This window comes from Acanthisitta chloris, unplaced genomic scaffold (genome assembly GCF_000695815.1).
Source record: "Acanthisitta chloris isolate BGI_N310 unplaced genomic scaffold, ASM69581v1 scaffold8955, whole genome shotgun sequence".
In the NCBI taxonomy this organism is placed as follows: Eukaryota; Metazoa; Chordata; class Aves; order Passeriformes; family Acanthisittidae; genus Acanthisitta; species Acanthisitta chloris.
The window spans coordinates 117,999-123,243 of record NW_008675342.1 but is presented as its reverse complement, the minus strand read 5'-3'; the positions used below and the strand labels follow the sequence as shown (position 1 = coordinate 123,243).

The 5,245-nt window shown below is 40.2% G+C and overlaps 1 protein-coding gene across 1 annotated transcript in view; it reads left to right on the top strand.

Moving 5' to 3' along the window:
- Positions 1–5,245, top strand: part of PQLC1 (PQ loop repeat containing 1) — a gene marked incomplete at its 5' end in the record, with an annotated part of 61,637 nt that overhangs the window by 287 nt on the left and 56,105 nt on the right. The gene's annotated exons all lie outside the window — the stretch shown is intronic.

Genomic DNA, 5,245 nt, shown 5'->3' with positions numbered 1-5,245 from the left:
CTAAGCGGGTGAATCTGCTTTGAGTAGAGTGAACTAGGTTCGGGAGCGTGGTCTGTTCCCCTTACCAGGTCTGATTTTCAGGGCTCTGATTTCCAAGATCCAACTTCTTAACTTGTTGGTAAAGAGATTTATGCTAAGTCAGGTCTTTTTTCTTGCTGACTGTATTTTATATTTCCTTTGCACTGCTAGCTCTTTTCTGAGAGTGAAAGCCTTGGTCCCACATGCTTTTCTAGTGTCTAGTTGACATTAACGTTGCTGGGACACTTGCTGTATGTTCTTGCATTTTTCTGGGATGCCAGTTGGCTTCAGAGGGGGTTCACTTGTCCAGCTTCATGCACAACTGCAGATGAAAGTGTTCATTCTTGGATAAGCAAGCAGAAGGTGAGCTGCCTTTCAAAGTAAAGTCCTTTTGTTTTCACCACCAATTTCAATATTTAAAAGCAAGTTTGTTTCCATACTTGGGTCTTGTGCTGCTGGACAAAGAAAATGTTATTTGGGTGTGATTTCTGTGAATTAATTTTATTAGCATCTTTCTCATTACTTCTCATAATGCAGATGTTGCAACACTGGGACTGTACTTGGGAAACCAAAGATTAGATGGTCTGGGAAATTACTCCAAATAAGATGAGTTACTCTGTGCTTCTGTTCTGAATACAAAATACTGCTTTGCAATCCACAAAGAACTGATAGGTGACAGGCTGCATCCTTTTGCTGTTTTCCGGTTGCTTTTTAAAGCTCCTCTGGTTATTTATAATGGTTTCCTGGATTCTTCTACAGCAAAGTGCAACGTGTAAATACTGTGCTGGAGGGGGGACCCTTTCTTGGGACCATAAACTGGCAGTCAAACGGAGGAGTCATCACTAGATCAGAGCTACTTGTGGCATTGGATCTATATTTTCTTGGGGAGAAGTGTATAGTGCAGCTGTTGGAGAAAGCAGAGAGCAGAAGGGAAGTAGAGGAACTGGCAGGGGGAAGAGGAGTGAAAAGTCTGAGCTAACACTTTGAGAAACAGGAATCATCTAATTTTTTGTTTCCCTGTAGGTAGTCAAATATACAAATGGTTTACACCGGAATGGAGATGCTGACAGTTTCTAGGTAACCCAGCTGTGTGTGTCTGTTAAGTGAGACTCCCACTATGGAAGAACTGAACGATCTTTAATTTGAATTAATTTTGTCTAGTTGTGCAAAAGAATAAACAGCGCGAATAGCAAAAAGTTATAATTTATGTCAGTGGTAAGTGATTTGTCAACACGTCAAAAGAGACAGAATGCAGTTATATTGGTAGGAGAATGTAATTTTTTACTGTGAGTGCTTAAACTGCATGAGAGTATCACTCCCTGTCACCTACGAGCACTGTGTAAGCTCTGGTCATATTGGAGCTCGGCATGGAATGGGGTCACAGCACGTGCACAGGTGTGTGTGTGGCTACAGGGGCATTTTGCTGACTTGTGCTACAGCCACTCTGGGGAAATGTTGCAGGCATGAGCCTGCAGAAACCTTTGTCTGTGCTTGCAGTGAACCATCCCTTTCTAGTCCTGTTGAACTTAGAGGCAAAAGAATACTTGCATAATGATAATTCTGTGTTTCTTGAGAGAGAATATTTTGCTTGTCTGCTTAGAAAATTAGGCATCCCTGGTAATTAGTTACAAACACCAGTAAGTCTTGGAAGCAGCATTGAGGGTGGATGTTATCCTTGGGCATATGGATGCTAAAAGGAAGATAGTAGAGCAAGAGTCTCTGATTTCTGTGAACGTTTTTAAAATGCACCCACAGAGCAGCTTGGCAGTTCGATTTTTGCATTTGTTGTCTAGTGCCATCCATGGCTGATGCATTATCTGGGACACAACGCTCTAGATAATGACATGAACAGCAGAATTATTTTAATTGTATATGTAATATTCATTGGAGGCAATTAGAAGGTCTTTGCTTATTTTGTTTTCAATCTGTTAAATAATTTAATCCATTCTGATGCCAGAACAGAGCTGTTCTGTATATAATTTTTTCCCCCAGTACCAGCTGACTCTTCCTTCACTTTAGCAATTCAAGTCTCTCTTCTGAAAACTTTTCCTGCCATATAGCTGCTATTTTCAATTGGTTTTACTTTCTCTTCATTACCTCGGTTATTAAGCACATGATTTGAGCCAGAGTCATCTTTCCTGACTTCCCCTCCATCCTGATCAAAAATAACTACTTAAGTACTTAAAGTGATAGGCCTTAAAAACTTTCAAGTTTTAACAATGTTGCTTTTCAGGACTTCATTGTTTCTTAGGATGGCTGATATTTGTGATGGTTTTGGGGTTTTGTTTTTTGTTTTGTCTTAAACTTCAAAGAGGTTTCTGTAGTTCGCTTCTGTTGCTACTTCTGTTTTTTCCTGAGTTTCATATATTGAATTTGAAGCTTACAGAACAGACAGTTCCTGCTTTTTATGCAATGTTGCCTCTGTTTTTTTGCTTGAGTAGTGCGGGTCTTTCTGTGTTTCTGTCACTCATAACTGACCCAGTCCCACCTGTCCCCTATGGCTTTGCTATACTTTGTTCAGCTGAACGATGGGGCAATCCCCTCATTTTCTGCTTGTGAAATGGGAGATCCCACGTTCCTATAACTGTACTTGTTTATCTGAGGTTGTGTTTTTGGTTGTTTTAATGTCTGGTTTTGCAGTGGGTGAAGTTTGACCTTTTGTCTCTGCTCCAAATGGAATATTTACTTCTTAATCTTCTTGGCATGTTTTGTGTGTCATTAGAATTGCAGCTGGTGTATTGCACTGTGACAGTAGCCAATGAACAAAGTACTGCTGAGATCAAGGATAACAATCCTGTTTTCCCAAGTCGTGTGCCTCCAATTAGATTGTCTCCAATGGTAAGCCGTTTTTTGAAGTCAGGAGGGCTCAGTGCAATGCCTCTCCTCCTTGTCTTCCTTCTAATCCCTTAGTTTCAGGGTGTCTGAAGGAACTTCACTTTGCTAGTGATGACATTAACACGTTATCCATTAAGTAATTTTTCATGTTGTTTTGTTACATAGTGTCTCAATGTCATCTTTAAAGAGATTTTTCTGCTTTCACTTATATGTGCTTAGCCTTGCTGTGTTCTAGCAGTTATATGCCAGAACTTTGTGTAAAAGCATTGGGAAAAAGCTGGTCTGCAAGAATGAAAACAGTGTGTAGATAGCAGTGGACATCATTATACTTCACCTTGTTTGTGCATACATGACTTTTGTTTAGGAAAAAGAAACTACAAGTCTGACTGTTGAAGTCTTTGGCCCATTGAAAGAGGATTCTTGAAAAAGAAAAAAAAAAAGCAAATGGAAAAGTAGAGAGTTTTGTGCTCATAGCATCACACAACAAGATCTCTGTTTACCACTGTGAAAAGTAAATTTTGTGCTGTCCTAGACTTGATACCAAGTTAACTTTATTTTTAGTAGTAATCTATTGTTGCAATTTTCTATAACACTTCAAAGCAGTGTTTATTTTGGGGTGCTAGTGTAGCTGCTGGACATGATTTATGATTACATCAGCTGCTCCTGTGTTCTAGTCCTTCTGCCATTTTCAGTACTGCATCTCCTCTCTGTCTTCTCCAGCCCCATAGGTCATTGTTTCTCTGGACTGGTCAGCCTGGAGAAGGTCTGTGCTGTGGTTAGAGAGCAAGAGGTAGTGCAAAACACAATGCCTTTGTAATTCTTGTACATATGAACACTTATGGTGTCCTCCAAAAAATCCGACAGCAATTTTTCTCCCTCTGCATTTTTAATAAAATACTGCATTACCACTGTTGTTTGCTTATGTCTTACGCCACTTTCTTGAGTTAGCTCTGTTTTCTTGTTCAAGGGATACCTGAGTCTTACTAATGATTATGCTTTGAGGTGGTTAATCATCTGTTTAAGCTGTCCTAGACTGTTTTGAAATTGTGGGGTAGCTTCAGAGTGCCCCGTGGCACTTTAACTCAGCTGTGACCAAGATGGACATACCTTCTGGGTTTGAGTGGCCTGCAGTGTGCCAGCTGAGTAGCTTTGCACTGTCATGATCGAGAACAAGAATGAGAAGGTGGGTGAGAGTTGTGTAATCATTTGGGGGTGGAGGATGCAGAAAAACTCATGAGTTCTCCCTCTGTTCCCTCTCTCTCTTCTCCTTTTTTAAAACAGCTCATGCCGAGATAAATTACAGTTTCTTTTAATATTAAAAGCAGGATAGATAGCTAGAGGAAAAGGACCTGCAGATTTCTTTGAAATCAGCAGTAGGCATTTTTATTTGTATCTTGAGTAAGTACAGCCAAAAGTACTTATGCTCCCTGCTATTCCGAGAATTTTTTGAACTTTGTTTTTTAGTTTTACATTTCATAAAATTGATGTCATAGTATACTATGGTTTGTATATTTTCCAGGAAGTCAGTGCGCTCTTTCCAAAGGTTTTGAGATGCAATTATGTGGGCCACTGTCCTAAACCTCATACAGCAACACTACAGAAATCCAAACAACAGAAAATAAAACCATCCAAGTTTGGAGTTGTTCTCACAAAATAGTTGCCTTAAGACAAACTGTGGGAACAAGTTCTGACAGTCAGGGAAAAGATGAAAACTGTGGAGCAGTTTTTGAGCAAAGGTAACTCTCTACCCATTCCTCATCAGTTCACCTGAAACAAAGAGCTTTCTTAAAACTGCAGTATCAATAGAACCGGGAGCTCTCTGTGCTGGAGCCAGTGAAATAAGTTCCCCGTTTAGGAGTAGAGGTTTACTGAGACAAGTATGCAGCCTGAGGTAATTCATAGTAAAATGCTGAGCTTGCTGTTGTCTGGGGTAGATTCCTACATATTTATTTATTTTGCTGTAACACCTATAGTGCTACTCGTGGATCAGTTCCCTGCTGTCCGGTGTTGCTTTGGCTTCAGATGGTGGAGCACTGATGTCTCTTTGTAGGACTTTCTGTGAGAAACTTTTGCTTTTAAGGCTTCTGTTACTAAAATGGATCTTGAAGCTTTTACCATGTGGGGAATGTGGGATGATGCTATAAATCAAGCTGACAGAGTGACGACAACTTTGAAAGATTGCCTTACGTATGGCCTGCTGGTGGGATCTTGCTCAGATACTGAGAGCAAAAGTGTTATGCAATACCTCCTCCTTTTTATAAGCGCCAGAGAGCAGGGATAAAATGCATGGCTCTTGCGCAGAAAGTAAAGTAGAATTTTGTATGTCCAAGTGAGAAGCTTGGTTTGGGATACTCCATAAAGACCTGGAAGTTTACGGGCCAGGAAGAAACTC